Genomic DNA, 20691 nt, shown 5'->3' with positions numbered 1-20691 from the left:
TCCTCTGCCAAATAAACTAGCTCATTAGTTGTTTTTTTTTTGAACTCAATATTTATTTATTCAGAAGCAATACTTAGATGCATAACCATAAGAGGCTGTGACAACACTTCTGAATATTTTCTACTTTTACACAATTTCCTTTTTTTTCCTACTTTTTTAAAAATTTATTCTTGTTACATCTCAATGGTTATCCCATCCCTTGTATCCTCCCATTCTTCCCTCCCTCCCATTTTCCCCTTACTCCCCTCCCCTATGACTGTTCCTGAGGGGGATTACTTCCCCCTGTATATGCTCATAGGGTATCAAGTCTCTTCTTGGTCTAGCTCATTAGCTCAGCCTATTCAAGTTTAAATTGCCTCTGTGTCAAAAATGTAAATTACTATACTATCTTTTGGATTTCCTATGTAATAGGCTTTCTCATTCTAAGATAAATTCATATATTTAATGCTATATTATATACCCTCTTATACCCTAGACAAAGAATAACGAATGTCTGTGTTGTGATATTCATTTTTTGAAAATATCCAAAAGGTAAAAACAATCTTAAACAACAACATCAACAAATCCATAAATGCTGAAAAAGCATGTCCATATAGGCCGACAACATATACATGCAATTTGATAATCTTCTGGGTCATCTGGAGTCAATAAAGTAACTTCCTCCTCTGTAAAATTCTGTTAAAGTTTGTTGTAAAAAAATCTCTTATTTCTTTCCTGTATCACATTTTCTGTGCTTTTCAATGAACACAGAGCAAGCTCCTTCCTTAGGAACAGACACAGAGGAGATCAGCAGTTGTAGAATCGAAACATGCACAACACACAACAGACAACAGACACACCAGTCACCACAATCTACAGACTGGCAGAAAAAGAGGAAGAAACATGAAGAATTCAATATTGAGCTCATTTTTTTGTCAAACTATTCCAAGAGAGAGTTTAAGTCTCTGGCCCTTCATGTGATATCTACACATACTGATACTTCCTGTGTGGTTTATTTCATCATTAACTAATACACAAAACTTTAGTTCTGTATTTTTTTTTCCCAATGGGAAGTCTCATATGTACTCTGTAACTTCATGTGTATTGTCTCAGGCAGTTAAAATCAATGACAAACCAAATAATAACATTCAGCAGGGAGTTATTTTAGCCATAACTAAATAGTGCTAGATAGTGCAGTTGATTCTGAGCAGATGTTTAAGAGTAAGTTTATTTCCTATAAATTTATCTTGACAATGTAACAAAGCCTAACCATGAAGTGATGTAAATAATCTCCATTGATAAATATTAAAACTGTAATTGTCATTTGTATATACAAAGTTAATGTTTTTGACTCGCGGGTTTAGTTATTTGTGGCGTGGCGAGGAGGGTTACGATCTGTGAATAAAGAATGGACGAGAACAGAGACATGGGCCCAGGAAAAACTTTGCTTGTTGAGGGCCATTTATTATAAGGGGGTATTTAAATTTATAATAAGCTTTTGAAAGGGCGGGGGTGAGAAGGAATGCAGTGGAAAGTTACAAAATTTTTTGGGCCAGGCCCAAGGACAGCAGGTGTGGAGTAGGGCGACTATATAGAAGTTTTGATACACCGAATTTTTTTTTTTTAAGGTTAGGCTGGATTTTTGTGGTAGCCAGGCAGAATAATTATTTTAAGTATGCAGGTAGCTGTGGCTTTTAGCCAGCAGGGCCTTTTAGCCATTGGGGCAGGTTAGGCAAGGTCCTATGGCTCCTGACAAGTTAAGAATATTAAAATCACATAATAAGTTGAAATTAATTGACATTTTTTGGAAACTAACTTTAAATCTGCTTACTCGGGATTCTATTTTCTATGCAAAGAGTGGGGAATGTGTGTTCACTATATAATTTTCTTGGCATGGTTAAGAAAGTAGTACCTACAAGCATTTTTTGTTGTATTAGAGCTGGAATCAAGTCCCAGAGGTAAGTGTAATAGGACAGTCACATCATCCAAGAGAAGTCCCAACTGGTCTCATGCACTCTATCTAGCATTAAGTTGGGGAAGTCACTCAGGTTTTCTGGAAGACATGAATGGACCCAGCTTAAAATGGCATCGGATGGTGCAGGAACACCTAGAGGTTAGGTTCTGTGTTTATCTCTCTCTTCGTTTACATGTTATAAAGTTTCAATGTGTCATTTATAAACTCATTTTCTTTTTTTTTTTTTATTAATTTATTCTTGTTACATCTCAATGTTTATTAAACTCATTTTCTTATGGAATGACTTTAGAGTTTTTTTGTCCAAATACACATTTATTTTGTCAAATTTTTAAATAAAGCTTAGATTGTTAATAGAAAGCATTGAAGCAGTTAAAACATGTCGATATATAATAAAATAAATGAGAATATAAAAATTGTACTACCTTTAATCATTTAGATAACAATGATGAGTAGCCTATTCACAATGAAAATATGAATCCAGAAATATATTTGCAACTCCACTATTGATGTTCTCTGTATCGAATTATGTTGTTTCTTCATAAAAAAAACTTAATGTTTTATTTGCCCAATAAAATATTGAGCTCTTTATTCTTTATATTTATCTGTATATTTGTTTGCTTATATTGATGTGTGTGTATATATGTGTGCATGTGTATTATACACATTAGAAAACATGGTGTTCATGAACATGCATGCAGAGCCAAAAGAAGGACTGACTATGAGCACTTATAGCATTGTATACCTTATTGTCTTAAGGCAGGACTCCGCTGAAACTTGAGCTACTCACTGTCAAATATGTCTTCAGTGAAGTAAAGCCATGGTATTCACAAATTTGTTCACTAGTACTAGAATAAAGTGAGCTTGCATGCTTGGACTCTGAGATCAATTCTGGAAAATAAAACTCATATCTGCATGTTGCTATGGTAAGTGTCCTTATTCATTGATTCATCTCTCCAACAGTGTAAAAGCAATATTAAAATCTAACAAAAAACCCTTTAATTCTATTCCACATTTTTCTCATGGCATTTATCATTTCCTTATTCCTAAAAGTGTAAACCATAGGATTTAGCAACGGTGTCAAGACATTGACAAATATAAGTGTATTTTTCTCAAAGGAGAATGCAGATGTATCCCGTGCATATATTAATATGCATGGAACAAGGAACAAAACTACAACAGTAACGTGAGCTCCACAAGTGGAGAGAGCTTTACGTTGGCCTTCAGAACTGTGGTCTCTAAGAGAGAACAAAATGACACCATAAGAGACGATCAACAAGGAGAAGATTATGATGCAGATAGCCCCACTGTTAGCAAAGACCAAAAGGACAAATATATGAGTGTCAGTGCAGGCAAGTTTCAGCAATGGAAACAAGTCACACATGTAATGATCAATGACATTGGGTCCACATAAAGGCAACTGTAATGTAAATATAATTTGTATGATAGAATGCAAGAAGCCTCCTGCCCAGGATATTGCCACCAGAATGCTACAGAAGCTCCTGGTAAGAATGGAAGAGTAGTGCAAGGGCTTGCAAATAGCCACATAGCGGTCATAGGCCATAGATGCTAAGACAATCATTTCTGCCCCAGAAAAGAAATGCACTGAAAACAGTTGTGTCATGCAACAGCCAAAGGAGATGGTCTTCTTCTCATATAAGAAGTCTATAATCATCTTGGGTGTGACAGTAGTAGAAACACATGCATCCAGGAAAGGACAGGAACGCCAGGAAGAAGTACATGGGGGAGCCCAGCAGTGCAGGGCTGTAGATGATGGTCACCACAATTATCATATTGCCCCCAATAGTTGCAAGATAGACCAATAAAAATACAACAAACAATATTTTTTCAAACTTTTGGGTTTTGAGAAAGCCCCAAGATTATGAACTCAGTAACAAAACTCTGGTTTTGCATGATTCTCCAGAAGACAATGCAAATAAACTTTTTTCCCATAAAACTTCATATATGAAAAAAGACTTCCATCAGTGAGATAATATATCCTTATGTAAACTGGATATAGTTTCCTTGATTGAGCCTATTGCAATTTAAAATAGAATATTAGAAAAATGAAGGATATAGTCATGCAACCTGAATTGAGGAAAAGATAAATTATTGATTATTTTAAAGAAGCCATGTATCAAATTTCAATTATGAATACATCCACTTGTATGAGTGGAGAAAAATGGTGTAACATTGAATCATCACCTTTTGTAAAAATCTTTTTGGTTTTCTTGAAATGAATATTAAAGGACATTTTTAAATCATAGCCTTGGTGTGAATAAAAGACCAGTGTTAAGTAGCCTGCAGTGACTTGTCAGAGCACTGCCCTACACAGAAATAGAGGAAGAGGCAAAATGTACATTTGAGCACACACCAAAATATTGACTACATTTGAATTTTGTTTAAACATATGAAATATATTGTAACTTCAAATAAACATGTGTGTGTTGAAAGGGTTATATTTGCACTTTAAAGTGTGACCATAACTTTATGAAAATAATCCTGTTGCCATTAAATCTAAGAAATACACCCCCCAAAAAGTCTTCTGCTGTGGTCTCAAGCTCATGGTTAACAGTATATGCCATTGTTACTTTTTAATTTGTCTGATGTTCAAATATAAGTATAAACCAAGGAAACGAGAAACAATCAACCTGGGATTTTAAGAGGCATGTGTTCCAAGAACCACGTGGTCTCCGTGGAATCAACGTGGTGAAGAGTGAGATTGTTTATCTGTTATTGCAGCACTAATAATTGTTCTTTCTATTCTCCTTCTCTGAATTAGCATGAAAGCAACTTCTTACTTTGTTCCTATGTGAATGAGATATCTTGACAAAGGCAACAGTAAATGATGAAGATTCAGAAGGTGATGGACCAAAACCTCACATAGGAAAATTGATTATATCACATAACTGAAAAAGAGAAATTATTTATTGAGTTAATTTTGGAAACCCGAGACAAAATTATATTACTTGCTGATACTATGCTAAGTTATTTAAGCAAGTGTTTGATAAGACATATGATTGGAAAACTATGCAAGCTTATTATAAACATTTTCATAAAGAGCTTAACTGCTCATTTCCAAAGATCAGAAAAAAAAAACAAATCAAATATGTGAAAATGTTTCTCAGGATCACATAACCTAAAAGTTCTAGGTGACATTCATTTATGAAAAATCTATGCTTTACACATAGTAGGCTCTTTAATAGAAATTAAGGGAATATTCTATATCTTGCATTCATTTGCCCTCCTACTCAGAGTTTCAAAGGCCTTTTGTTTCCTTTCCTATCTACACAACTGAATTTCATTATAAATAATATTTCAGTCTGTGAGTATTGCCTGATTTATAAATGCATACATATAAATACATACATAGATACTATACATATTTCTTGGCAAAATAAATCTATGAGTAAAAATAATGCAATTGTATAAAAAAGAAACATCGTAGTAATCTTAATGACAACAATTCAAAAGAAAGACAATATTACTCGGAAAATCTACACAATGCATTAAAGATGGAGAAGTTGAGTCAATGCCTACATAGAGGTCTCAAACCTATGACTCAGCACCTTTTATAGAGGAACATATTTTGACAATATGAAAAGAGAAACATAAACACCAACCCAGCCACAAACACTTAATCTACAATGATGTACTGTTTTAGCATCCTAATGTTCATTATCATTAAAATATATGAAATGGGAGTACAGTGTACTTATGGTTTATGATTATATTTTGGAACAGTTAAAAGATATGCCAATTAGACACAAGATACATTATTAATCTAAATTGAATACTGCAAAATAAAAAGGATAATAGTAAGATATAAGCTTTAGATGACCTGAAAACCTCCAGGAATATTATTTTTCATTAGACCAGAACTTGTTTGTCAAGCTGCAAGGTAGAATAGCAATCAATAGTCATAATCAGTTTGATTCTTAAGGACAACAATGACCAATGTGGTAAGACACGCTAGAAGAATAATGAGGCACTCTTATTTTAGCAATAGCCAGCAGCTCTCTAATTGAACTTAAAGACTAAATTCAATAGGAGCAAAATTATGCCCATTTACTAGCCAACTAGTGTCTCAGAGGAAATTTTATTATCACTTCTTTGCTAGACCAGCTCAGTTCCTAACTGAATACTAAAAATTATCCTTAAAACATGGGTAAGTGTAGAACTCACCCCTCACCAATGAAGTTTTTCTTTGCAGCAAATGAGACCACTACAAAAAACCAATCAAAATATACAGACAGACTAATCATGGAGAACCAAATTCCAACAGATACAGCTACCACACACTTTCAACAGCTAAGGTTCAGGGAACATTTTTGGGGAGGTACATAAAAATTGTAAGAATTACAGTACAAGAAACTCTACTGTGAGATGTGTTTCCTAGAAATGGCAGAGAAGCTACACCTATGTTGTCTCAGCAATATGGCTGCCTAAATGAGACCTGACTAATGGAGAAGACAGCAATAGTCATGCTAATGTGGAAGGAGAAGGCTCTTCGGCCCCACCTTTAGACAAAGAACACATGCAAATAATGACTGCTAAAGAAGTTAGAATTACTCTTTCCCAAGAATGAGCTCTCAGTTAGGTGTCAAATAGCAAGTGGTCAGCCCTGATATAATTCAAAACCCTGCAATAATCAACAGAATGCACAGGTTGTAGCTTTAAATTTTTGCATTTATATATTATCTAACGATATTAGTTTTTAAAGGGCCATCAGTCTGAGAGGTGGTGAAAAAGAAGATATGAAAAGGATGAAGCAAAGACAAAGGGTGGGTTAGAGGGAGAAAAGGAAAAAAGAATGTTACTTGAATATTTCAATTTGAAAAGTAAATACAGTTTTAAAAGGATAATAGTAAAAATGTATCCAAATATAAGTAAAATTTGCTGTTAAGATGAGGTAAATGTTCACATGTTTTTTCATTATCTTGATAAATGAATACATGTAAATGTCAAATAAGATATTGAATCAGTCAAAAGAAAATGTCTTTATAAAAATAACACTTTAAACTTAATTACAACTTTAACAGCACTTTACTAATTCAGTAAATGTAGGACATATATTAGATATTATAAAGAACTTTAAGTATGTTTTTATTTTTCAAACAGAGCTCTTCCCTAAACTTCTATTCTAAATATTAAGGGAGCTGAGAAGCTTTTACCATATAATGTGTTGCACTGTGTAAATATTAAAAGAAAAATATAAAACAATAGTAAGAGCTATGATACATAATTAAGACTATTACAAATTACTATTACATGATACTACAAATAAAAACCTAAGTATAAAATATAAAAAGAGGCATTTAAAAACATTGTTAAGTGAGAATGAGAATATGAGAGGGACATTAATAATTCACTCCCCAGGATTATAAATACATTCTATTTTCTAGAAGGAAGCTTAATATGATAGAGTTTATTAGAGATAAACATGCCGTTACTGTAATTGAAATACTGGAAGTTAAACACCTTTCTTGTGTCTGTAGCTAACCAGACTCATTTTGTTGACTTTTTGAAAAATACGTTCATTTCAAAAAACTAATCTTACCGCTGACCACAATATTACTCCTGATTTCGCTAAAGGATTCAACTTTACTTGCCCTCCGATGTCTAAATGTAGAGGAAAGAGATTTTTCTTTCTTTCTTCCTTTTCTGATGAATTTCTGCAGGCTCTTTGACGTCCTATTGATAATGCTTGTTCTAAGAGAGAGAACAAGCCAGAATCCTAGCACTAAGGCAATCAGAGCTTCACCCACTTACTTTTCCTAAGATTTCAGAGAAAGAACACTAATGCATTCAGGAATCTAAGTGGACATGCTTAAATCAGAAAACTGTACTACATGAGTTATGTCAAACTCTTACATTATATTTCTTCTGTGTAAGATATACTAGTGTGTATTTGTTGAGCTAGAACATTTTACATTTGATTTCTATAGATAATAAAGGTACAAGGTGTTACTATGTATCAGGTTCTTATGTCAGCATTCTTCATATAACCTCAACGCATTTTGCCTTTCAGTGCAAGCTTCAGAATGGTGAGTTACATGAGCCTATGTTCAGATAATCAATGTATTGTCAGAAAGATAAGAGAAAAATATATTTGTGCGGTTACTCTGGAGTTGTGTGTCACTGTATTCCGCCGACGCCCCATCGCCACACGGGCCGGGACCCCAGGGTCGGTGCCCTGGCCCCTCTAGGAAGGAAGCGTAAGGCCGCGTCTGGGGCGGACAAGCGCGGGAAAGTGGCGGAGGGCGCCGCTGTGGTCACTGAGCACTGGTAAGCGGTGGGCAGTCCGCGAGGGCAGGGAAGGTCGGCCTGTCTGTCGCCGGGGCCTGAGACCCCATCTGCTATGCCTTGTGTCCGCAGCACTAGCTGACGCGTGTATGGCCGCCACGCTGCTGCCCTGAGCCAGGCTTTGCAGCTGGAGGCCCCAGAGCTGCCTGTGCAGGTGAACCCGTCCAAGCCGAGGAGGGGCAGCTTCGAGGTGACGCTGCTACGCCCGGACAACAGCCATGCTGAACTCTGGACTGGTATTAAGAAGGGCCCTCCACGGAAGCTCAAATTTCCTGAGCCACAAGAGGTGGTTAAAGAATTGAAGAAGTACCTTTCCTAAGGCCGTTGGGCAGGAGTCCCCACGCTGAGTTTTCAGTCCCTGGAGATGTTGCAGCATTTATGATGGTGCATAGGCAAACTTAAGCAATGTACCTGAAGCCACGGCTTTCCTCACCAGAAGTGATGGCTCAGTTGTGAGACACCCTCTAGCAAGGCACTGTAAAAGTATTTTGATTGGTTTAATAAAAGTTAAAGTGTGTGAAAAAATATATTTGTGCTTGGTTTCTAATTTTTTATTTTAATGTAAAGGTAAAATTTGATAATACATTTAATTTCATTAAATGTTAAAAAATGCAAGTTCTATGAACTTTCCTCTTATCACTGCTTTCATTGTGTCCCAAATGTTTGGAAATGTTGTGTCTTCATTGTCATTGAACTCTAGAAAGTCTTTGATTTACTTCTTTATTTCATCTCTGACTCAGTTGTCATTGAGTAGAGCACTGTTCAGTTTCCATGTGTTTGTAGGCTTTTTGTTAATTCTATTGTTGCTCAGCTTTGTTAATTCTATTGATGCTCAGCTTTAGGCCATGGCGGTCTGTATTAGGTCCATTTGAATCATCTCTATTAGCTTGATTATTTCTCTATTTAATTTCTGCCTTGAGGATCTGTCCATTGGTGATAGTGGGGTGTTGAGATCTCCCACTATTGTTGCTTTGGGATCAATGAGTGATTTAAACTTTAAAAGTATTTCTTTTACAAATGCACGTGCCCTAATATTTGGAGCACAGATATTCAGGATAGTGATGTCCTCTTGGTGGATTTTTCCTTTGATTAGGACAAAGTGTCCTTCTCGATCTAAATGAATTAATAGAAAGATATTTCTAGGAGGGATGGATTATTGGAAGGAGATTGCACTATAATAAATTATATGAGCACTGTGGACGCTTGAACAATTGTATATTATGAAATGATATTCTCTGATCTCTTAATGTAATATTTTATTCACTTAATAAAACATTGATTTGGGTCACAATATTTCTACTAAGATAAGTGATCTAAACATAAGGGACTACACAATTCTCACAAGAATAGATAGTTTTGAAGTTAAAGGATCATAGTTTACAGTGAGCAGCATACAATATCCAGATGTTAAAAACTATCACTAATTATAAAAATGCATACATAACGTGCTTACTTTGATTCACCAAGTGTCACATCTGTACATACACCTGAAGACAGCCATCCTTTCCATTCAGACTTAATCAAGATGTTCTGCTTGTTTCGAGCTTCTTCCACATCTGAGAGGAGCTATGGCAATGTGGGTGGAGAATGTTACCTCTGCTTCTTCAGTTCTGTGTTAATCATGGTTGCTGAGTAAAAAATAAATGAAGAATCTAAGTATTCCTTCCACCCACTCACTGCATCTGGCATTTAAAAAGGTTTCTCTGAGACATCATGAATCTGTGAGACTAATTCTTAGTTCCCCAGGGTTTGTACTTTTTCTGGTCCCATGAGAATTCATGACATAATTTTGTGCCACTATGCACTTGTTTCAAAACTTACAGTGTGTCCATGTCCATCTAAAGTTATATTCTATGCTATTATAATTTTTAGAGGGTTCTATATGAAAATAACTCCATATACTCCATTTTTAGGAAGAGTAGACTGACTATTATTATTATTTATTAATTTAATTTACATGGCAACACAGGTTATACTCCCTCTTCTTTTCCCAGTACATCCCTCTCACTTTACTTACCCTATTCCCCTTTCCATTTTTCCTCAAAAATGGGAAAGTCTCCCACGGATATCAACCAGCCATGGCATGTCAAGTTGCAATAGGACTAGGTCTACCTTCTTCTACTGTGTCTAGGCAAGGCAGCCCAGTTAAGGGAAAGGGATCCAAAGGCAGGCAATAACATCAGAGAAAGCTCCTGCTCCTGCTGTTAAGAGTCCCACATGAAGACAGAGTTGCACAACTGCTGCATATGTGTCAAGGACTCAGATATGTCCTGTGCATGCTCTCTCTTTGGTGGTTCAGTCTCTGTGGGCCCCTATGGACCAAGGTTAGTGATTTTGTTTGTTTTCTTGTGGTGTCCTTGACCTCTCTGGCTCTTTCAATCTTTCCTCCCCATATCCCATAGAAATACCCAAGCTTTGCCTAATGTTTTTCTGATGCTTCTATCAGGTGCTGCAAGAAGCCTCTCAGATGGTGATTGTACTAGGTTCCTGTCGGCAAGTATAGCATGATATCATTAATTATTTCAGATTACTAATAATCATTAATAATCTCATCACAGGGGTCTCAATCTGGGCCAGTCATTATGTAGTTATTCCTAAAATCTCTGCTTCATCTTTACCGTTGCCTAACTTGTTGGCTGGAGAAGTCGTGGGACTACGGTTTTGTGGCTAGGCTATAGTCCAAATCCCTCAATGTAAGTCTTGCCTGGTTACAGGAGATGATCATTTCTGTTTCCATAGCTCCCACTCTAGGAGTCTTAGCTATGGTCAGTACATAAATATCTGTGAGTTTCCATTGTCTTAAGGTTTTGGTCCTCTCAGAGATGCCCCCACAACCAATTCCAATTCTCTCCCTCACCCCATTCTCTCCCTCTAGCCTAGTACAACTTGATCCCTCATTCTCACTTTTCCAACCCCTCCCCCCATCCACCCCTGATATCTATTCTATTACACTTTCTCAGTGAGATTCAAGAATTCCCTCTTGGGACCTCCTTGTTACTTGGCTCCTTTAGGTCTGTGGATTGTAGCATGATCATCCTTTATTTTAGGGCTACTATTCACTTATAAGTGAGTAGATACTTGAATGTTTCCTGACTCTAGATAACTTCCTCAGGATGATCTTTTCTAGTTCCATTCATTTTTTGAACTTTTCATGATGTTATTTTTTAGTAGCTGAGTAATATTTCATTATGTAAATGTACCCTATTTTCTTTATCCATTCTTTGGTTGAAGGACATCTATGTTGTATTCAGTTTCCGGCTATTATGAATGAAGCTGCTATGAAGATAGTGTTTTTCTGGTGTGTGGAGGATCTTTTGGGTATATGCCCAGAAGTGGTATAGCTGGGTCTTAAGATAGAACTATTCACAATTTTCTGAGAAACCACAAAATTGATTACCACAGTAACAGTACAAGTTTTCACTCCCACCAGCAATGAAGGCATGTTCCCATTGCTCTGCAGCCTCTCCACCACGTGCTGCCACTTAACTTTTTGAACTTAGACATTCTGACAAGGAATCTCAGACTCCTATTGATTTGAGTTTCCCTGATGACTAAGGATGTTGAACATTTTTAGATGTTTCTTGGTCATTAGTTATTCCTCTGTTGAGAATTCTCTGTTTAGATGTGTACCCTATTTCTAATTGGGTTAGTTTATTTATTGATGTCATTAGTTTTGACTAAACAATGTCAATAACAGTCATTTAAACACTTAAGCTTTCTCAAATATTTAATTAAATAAATGAGAGGATAATGATAACTAGCTCAATTTTCATATAACAATGCTCAGTGGGTTTTCCAAAATTAAAATGTGAACTTAGAAACATAAATTCTCACTCTCACTATTCTCCTCTGTATTGAAAGTTGCTCTTACTTTGAAAGAGTTTATAGCATAGTATTTTCATAATAAAATATTGATATTTTTAATTCATTTCATTGGGTATTCCAGGTGTTTTGTTTTTTTGGTGTCATATAAGAGGTGGGGGCATGCCTATGTATATGTTATAACACATGTGAGTACATGTGATGGGTAAATAGTATTTGTAACTGTTAAAATTCACTTAGAAAGAAAAGAAATCACTGCTATAAACTTCTATTGTGTTCTCCCTTATTTTTTAGAGTAAGTCTCCACTGAACCTTGAACTCATTGCACAGCAGATAAATCCACAATAAAATAAAAATCCAATACCTACAAGTCTCCTGTGCATCCATGTTTACTTATGAAGAGTTTCTGAAAAGTAAATCTGAAATCATCATGTTCACATACCATGTTACCTTGCCTGCTGAAAATAGAATACTTTAAAATTTATCAGAATGCACTCTCACTCTCTTCCACAGTTTTCTGATGGCATTTATCATTTCCTTATTTCTGAAAGTGTAAACAACAGGATTTAGCAATGGTGTCAGGACGTTGACAAATATAAGCATGTTTTTTTCAAAAGAGAAAGCAGATGTAGGTCTTGCATATATTAATATACATGGAACAAAGAACAAAAGCACAACAGTTACATGGGATCCACAGGTAGAAAGAGCTTTTTTCCGACCTTCAGAACTGTGAGCTCTCAGAGAGAACAAGATGACACCATAGGAGACAAGCAATAAAGAGAAGATTATGATGCAGATAGCTCCACTGTTGGCAAACACCAAAATAACAAAAATGTGTGTGTCAGTGCAGGCAAGCTTCAGTAATGGGAACAAATCACACATGTAATGATCAATGACATTGGGTCCACATAACGGTAACTGCAATGTGAATGTAATTTGTACAATAGAATGCAAAAAGCCTCCTGCCCAGGATACCAGCACCAAAATGCCACAGAGCCTCCTGGTCATGATGGAAGAGTAGTGAAGTGGCTTGCAAATGGCCACATAGCGATCATAAGCCATGGATGCCAGGACAATAACTTCTGCCCCAGTGAAGAAGTGAACTGTAAACAGTTGTATCATACAACAGTCAAAAGAGATGGTCTTTCTCTTGTAGAAGCAGTCAATAGTTATCTTGGGTGTGACCGTAGAAGAAGTGCACGCATCCAGGAAGGACAGGAATGCCAAGAAGAAGTACATGGGGGAGCCCAGCAGTGCAGGGCTGTAGATGATGGTCACCACAATGACCATGTTGCCTCCTATTGTTGCAAGATAGACCAATAAAAATATAACAAATAGTACTTTTTCCACATTCGGGTTCTGTGAAAGCCCAGGAGTATGAATTCAGTGACAATGCTCTGGTTTTGCATGATTCATAAGAAGTCAATAAAAGTAAACTTTCTTAACATAAAACTCAGTTATGAGAAAAATCTCTTCTTATTAATTTGTAATATCATCATCAAAAGATGGTACATATTTTAAAAATTAACTTGTTTGAGCCCTATTCCAATTGAAAATAAAATGTGAAAAATTATTTGGAAGGCTATAGTTGTTTAACCTGAAGAATTGAAGTAAAGATGGATTATTAAATACTTAAAAATAGTCACAATTCAAATATTTTATACAAAGATCTTTACTTGTGTGAGTAGAAATAAATATCTCATTTTGGAAGTATCCGCTTTTTAAAATCTGTTGAGTCTTCTTCAAGAGAAATATTAAAACAATATTGAAACAATAACCTAAATATGAGCAAAATACCAGAATTTATAAATCATTCCCATAGCCTTCATGGAGTGAGCCATGGAAGAGTAGCTTCCAGTGTCTTCTTACAGCACTCCTTCTACACCAAAATCTTGACGACTTTTAAAACTTATTTTATACAAGGAAACAGATTATAACTTCAAACGACTTATTTTTCACACACACACACACACACACACACACACACACACACACAAACAAAAAAAATAGTAGGGAGTGCCTAGCACTGCAAAAGATGAAAATATTAGAAGAGTTGGACTTTCATTTTCACTCCATCTCCATTTTAAAGTGTGACTATAAAAATGTGAAAAGTACTCTGTTGTCATCACAATAAAAATACCTCCTTTTCCATAAAACAAACAAACAAAAAACATAAAGAAATAAAGAAAATGTTACTGCTCAAGTCTCAAGCTCCTGGTAAGCAATATGTGACAGATGTAGTTGTTATTATTTTATTTATACAATGTTCTAATCTAAGTTATAATACCAACAAGGTACTGATAATCAGGATTTGAATAAATAAATTTTCCAAGACTCTTGAGGTCTTCAAGAAATCATTTTTGAACAGGGATTTTTTTCTTATTTATAGCTGATTTGATTTCTATTATTCTTCTCTGTACTAACATGAAAGCATCTTCTTATGGTCTTCTTGTGTGAATGAGGCATCCTGACAAAGGCAACAGTAACTGATGAATGTCAGGTGATGGACCAAAAGTCCACATATGAAAATTGGTGACAATGCAATTCTGTAAAAAAAAAAAAATCATTGAATTTGAATTAGACTCTTGAGATGTAATTATTTGTTACTTAATTATTTACTGTTTACTTGCTAAATAAATAGTATTGATAAGATGATAAGAAACAAAGTTGAAAATTTGTATGAGGTTATTTATAGAATATTCTCATCAAGAGATTATATGCTCATATTTAGGGATTATGGAAAAAGTCAAATTGAAAATGTGAGAGAGATAGAAAACTAGTACAATGAAAATTTCTTGGAATTTTCCAGCTTAACCCTATCAAAGACTACTAGTTATACAGGACATGGAAACTGAACTGCTCATCCTCTATAACCAGGCAAGGCCACAAGTAGAGGGACTGGAACACCAATCCAGCCACAAAACATTTGACCTACAATTTGTCTTGCCTGAAGAGTGTGCTAGGAGTGGAGCCTAGCGTAATTATCATCCCAGCTAAACCACAGAGATTAGCAACTGATGGGAATAGATGCAGAGTTCTACAGGCAAACATTAATCAGAGCTTGGGGAGTCTTGTATATTAGGGGAGAGGGAAAATCATAGTAGGAACATCACAAGAACATGTTATAGTGTGCTTCTTTGATGTCCCTGGGAAGCCTGCTATTGTCAGATAATGGCAGATATAGGGAGGATATAGGGAAAGGTAAAGTGGGTAGAAGAGTCTAGGAGAAACGTGGGAAAGACACTTCAGTCAGGATATAATAATATATGAGATAGGAACAAAAATAAAAACAAGAAGAAATTTATTTCTACAATTGAGTCTCTCAGGTATATAAACCATGCTTAAAGGCCCATACCAGGTAGGAGATGGCCAAAAAAATCTAATTCACTGGCATTTAGAGAGGCACTTGTTCCCAGATCTTTCTTCCCCACCTTATACAAACTTAGCTTATCTATTACAACTTATCTTTAAGGGGATTCTAGTGTGTTGAAAAAGTGTGTCTCTGAATCAATATGTGTTTATCTTCATTTTTTTCCCAGTTTCTTATTCTGTTTGTTTCTTTAGTTTTATTCCAATTTCTGTTTTGCTGTTTTGTTATTGTTGCATCTCATTTCATTATTGTAGTATTGCTGAGATGTCTATTTGCTTTCTAAAGAAACACATTAATGGTGCAGATATGTATAAGAAAGGAAGTGGAAAAATTTGAAGGAGTGGCATAGTGGAAACCATAACTGGAATATACTGCATGTAAAAACAATCTATTTTCAGAAAAGCAAAAGCAAAACAAAACGAGAAATAAAAAAGGAATAAGTAGCCCTAAAGAATGTCATTGATAAGAGAAGGTAATTTTTCATTTGAGTCTGCTTTTGTATAAGTAGAGCTGCTGAAAGTTTTTCTTCATGCTCATTCATAAGGTTGTTTTATTTTATGAGTTTACATAAAGGCATTTTAATACAGCAACATGGTCTACCTGGCAAGAGAGTACATCCAAAGACCTTTGAGGTCTATGTGATCTGGCCAGAATCTAGACATGCTCTAGGTTGCCATATCATCCGCCTGGAATACAGACATGCCCTTAGTGCACACCTTGAATCTCTAGTAAAGTTAGTTTATAGAGGGAAGCAGCCATGTTCGAAAGTAGCATCTGATTGAAAGGATTTTTAAAAAGACAAATTGGAAAAGTATTTGACAGAATGAGTCAGAGATAGGATACTGCCAACTCTCCTGAGAACAGCAAAGGAAAGAGAGGCAACCTATGGCAGAGCAGCACAGGGAGAAAGTTAGCCAGTTGGGAGTCAGTGCAGTCGGTCTATGATGCAGTGAGTTCATACAGTTCAGCACAGGTCAGCAGAGGCAGCCGAAGGCAGAGAATAAGGAGGAGCCAAAAGATTACACCAGATTGCTAGAGTTACATTGAGGCCAATCAGAGCATTTCATTGAGAAGCTGAGAGAAGCCAGGTTGGAGAAGAGTTTCAGCCAGAATAGCTGAGTTGAACCAGCCAGCCAGAGTTCAGAAAGCAGCAGAAAGGGTGAGCTTACTGAGCAGTAAGCCTCCAAAATGACAATTACATTAGTCGAATAAAAGTTACATTTAAAGGTTGAAAAGGAAATGAGTGTTTCAATGCACAATGCAACCTAATAATTCTTTATAATCAAAATACCTGAAAGTGGAATACAGTTAGTTTCATTTATGATTATATCTCACATCATTTACAAGATAAGCAGCCTAAACTTAATGTTTATTCTTAGTATACATTGAATTCTGCACATAAAATGGTAAACTGTATCTGTCCTGAAAGCCTACTCCCTGAGAACTAGACTTAAAAGACCAGTTCTTACATTGTAAACTGTAGAAGGGGTGGCAATCAATAAGTATGAACAGTTCTGTTAGGTATATTAACCACAACAATGACCAGTATGGAAAAATATCCCTAGAGGTGAAATGTGACACTCATGTCTTGGCAGTAACCATGAGCTCTATAGTTGGACTTAAGGACTACTCAGTGGGAGAGAAATCATGCCGAATATTAGAAACCAATGCTAGTGAAGTCATGGTTCTTGGAAAGGAACCTATTACCATCACTTGAATAGACTAGCACAATTCATAATTGCAATATAATCTTCCCCTTACACCCACATATAAGTTTTACTTTCATCCTTCATCAAAAATACTTATCAAAGAACCAGCTCTTGGTTTTGTTGATTCTTTGACTTGTTCTCTTTGTTTCTAATTTATTGATTTCAACCCTGAGATTGGTTGTTTCTTTTTTTTTTCCTTTTTTTATTATTAATTTATTCAAATTACATCTCAGTTGTTAGCCCATCCCTTGTATTCTCCCATTCCTCCATCCCTCCCGCTTCCCCCCCCCCCTTCCCCTCCGCTATGTCTGTGACTGAGGGAGACCTCCTCCCCCTGTATATGCTCATAGGGTATCGAGTCTCTTCTTGATGACCTATTATCCTTCCTCTGAGTGCCACCAGGCGTCTCCATCCAAGGGACATGGGTTATTTCTATCCATCTACTCCTCTTGGGTTTTTCTGCTTCTTTTTCCCCCTAGGGATTCCAGATGTGCCATTAGGTTTCCACTCTCTTAATAAAGGTCTTTAGTGCTATGAGCTTTCCTCTTAGCACTGCTTTCAATGTGTTCCATAAGTGTGGGTGTGTTGTGCCTTAATTTTCATTGAATTTTAGGAAGTCTCTAATTCTTTCTTTCTTCCCAGACCCAGTTGTCATTGAGCAGGGAGAGAGAGTTGTTTGGTTCCATGTGTTTGTATGCGTTTTGTTATTTCTGTTGTTGTTGAGTTCCAGCTCAAGTCCATGGCCTTACCAAAACTAACTGAAAGGCAGAGAGATACTATCTAAATCAACAAAATCAGAAAGGAAAGGGAGACATAACAACAGACACTGACGAAATCCAAAGAAACCTTAGGTCTTACTTCCATAGCCTATGTGCCACAAAATTTGAAACTAAAAGAAACGGAATATTTTCTTGGTAAATTCACTTACCAAAGTTGACCAAAGACCAGCTAAACAAATTCAATAGTCTTATTTCTCCTGCAGAAATAGAAACAGTAACCAAAAGTCTCCCAATTAAGGGGAAAAAAGAAACACCTGAGGCCAGAATGGTTTCAGCACTGAATTCTAACAGACATTCAGATAAGTGCTAATACCAATACTCTTCGCTCTAGTCCACAAATACCAATACTCTTCGCTCTAGTCCACAAAATAGAAAAGGATGGAACATTATCAACTCGTTTTATGAGGCCAAGTAAAATTGATACCTAAACTGCACTTAGGCTGAACAAAGAAAAAGAATTTCAGATCAATTTCTCTTATGAATATTAATACAAAAATATTCAATAAAATACTCAAAAACTGAATCCAAGAACAGGTCAAAATATCATTCACCACACCAAGTAGGCCTCATCCCAAACACACAGAGATGGTTCAATATACAGAAATCCACCAATGTGATCTACCGTATAAAACAAACTGAAAGAAAAAACACCACATGATCATTTCCTTAGATGCCAAAAAAGCATTGACAAAATCCAACACTCATCATGTTTAAAGTCTTGGAGAGATCAGAAACACAAGGACATACCTTAGCATTATAATGACCATAAACAGCAAGCCACTGAACAACACCAAATTAAATGGAGAGAAAGTCAAGGAAATTCCACTAAAATCAGAGACTAGATGATACTGTCCACTCTGTCCATATCTCTTCAACATAGTACTTGAAATTCTAGATAGAGCAATAAGAAAACAAAAGGAGATCAAGGGAATTCACATCAGAAAAAAAGAAGTCAAGGTATCGATAGTCCCAGATGATATGGTAGTATGTATAAGTGACTTCCAAAATTCCACCAGAAAACACTTACAATTGATAAGCAACTTCAGCAAAGTCTCTGGATACAGGATTAATTTTAAAAAACTCAGTAGCCCTCCTGTATACAAATAACAAATGGGCAGAGAAAGAAATTAGGGAAACTGCACCCTTCACAATAGCTACAGATAATACAATATATCTATTTGTAACTCTAGCCAAGCGAGTGAAAGACTTGTATGACAAAACAAAAACAAAAACAAAAACAAACAAAAAACAGAACAACAACAAACCTTCAAGTCTCTCAAGAAAGAAACTGAATACCAATATTAGAAGATGGAAAGATTGCCCTAGTTCAAAGATTGGGAGGATCAACACAGTAAACATGGCCATCTTTCCAAACGCAATCTATGCAGATTCAATGCAATCCCTATCCAAACACCTACACAAGTCTTTACAGACCTAAAAAAAAAATCAATTCTTAGCTTCATATGGAAAACCAAAAAAGACCAGAATAGCTACAACAATCCTGTAAAATAAAAGATCTTCTGGAAGAATCTCCATCCCTGATCTCAAGCTGTATTATAGAGCAACAATAATAAAAACAACATGGTACTGGCATAGGAATATGCTGGTTGATCAATGGAATCAAATCAAAGACCTAGAAATAAGCCCACACACCTATGGACACATGATTTTTGACAAAGACCCCAAAATCATACAATGGACAAAAAGATAGATCTTCAACAACTGGTACGGTATAAGTGGATGTCTACATGTAGAAAAATGCAAACAGATCCATATTTATCACCCTGCACAAAACTCAAGTCCATGTGGATTAAAGACCTCAACATAAAACCAGGCACACTAAATCTGTTAGAACAAAAAGTGGGGAAGAGTATTGAACTCATTGGCACAAGAGATAACATCCTGAACAGAACACCAATAGCTCAGGCTCTAAGATCAACAAATAATCAATGGGACTTCATGAAACTGAAAAACCTCTGTAAGAGAAAGAACCCTGTCAACAAAATAAAATGAGAGCCTACAGACTTGGAAAAGATCTTCACCAACCCTACATCCAATCCAACAAAGGCTTCTATATTGAGAACTCAAGAAATTCAACACCGCCAAACCAAATAGACCAATTAAAAATGGGGTACAGAGCTAAACAGAGAATTCTCAACAGAGGAATATCGAATGGCTGAGAAACACCTGAAGAAATGCTCAATGACTCTAGTTATCAGGGAAATGCAAGTCAAAAGACTGAGGTTCCATTTTGCACTTATCAGAATAGCTTAGATAAAAAATTCAAGTGACAGCAAATGCTAGAGAGAATGTAGAGAAAGGAAAACACTCCTCCATTGCTGGTGAGAGGGCAAACTTGTTCAGCCACTTGGGAAAGCAATCTGGTGCTTTCTCAGGAAATTGAAAATAGTGCTAACACAAGACCTAGCTATACTCCTCCTGGGCAGATATCTAAAAGATGTTCCACTATACAGCAAGGACACTTGCTCAACTGGGTTCATAGCAGCTCTATTTATTATAGCCAGACTCTAGAAACAACCTAGGTTTCCCTCAACTGAGGAATGGATATAGAAAACTGTTGTACATTTACCTAATGAATGCAACTCAGCTATTACAAACAAGGAAATCTTAAAATTTGCAGGCAAATGGGTGGACTAGAAATATCATCCTGAGTGAGGTAAACAAGACCCAGAAAGACAGGCATGGTACATATTCACTTACTTATAAGTGGATATTTGTCAAACATAGATGTCC

At 36.1% G+C, this 20691-nt stretch overlaps 3 pseudogenes; 1 reads left to right on the top strand and 2 right to left on the bottom strand.

Moving 5' to 3' along the window:
• Window positions 1-2927: 2927 nt before the first annotated feature.
• LOC127207273 (olfactory receptor 4C15-like) lies at window positions 2928-3865 on the bottom strand (annotated as a pseudogene).
• A 4165-nt stretch (window positions 3866-8030) lies between these two features.
• Window positions 8031-8576, top strand: LOC127207594 (selenoprotein H-like; annotated as a pseudogene).
• A 3977-nt stretch (window positions 8577-12553) lies between these two features.
• LOC127207266 (olfactory receptor 4C15-like) lies at window positions 12554-13488 on the bottom strand (annotated as a pseudogene).
• Between the last annotated feature and the right edge of the window lie 7203 nt (window positions 13489-20691).

Source organism: Acomys russatus, chromosome 24 (genome assembly GCF_903995435.1).
Source record: "Acomys russatus chromosome 24, mAcoRus1.1, whole genome shotgun sequence".
Classification (NCBI taxonomy): domain Eukaryota; kingdom Metazoa; phylum Chordata; class Mammalia; order Rodentia; family Muridae; genus Acomys; species Acomys russatus.
The sequence above is the reverse complement of the archived record's forward strand: the minus strand, read 5'-3'. Positions and strand labels throughout refer to the sequence as shown.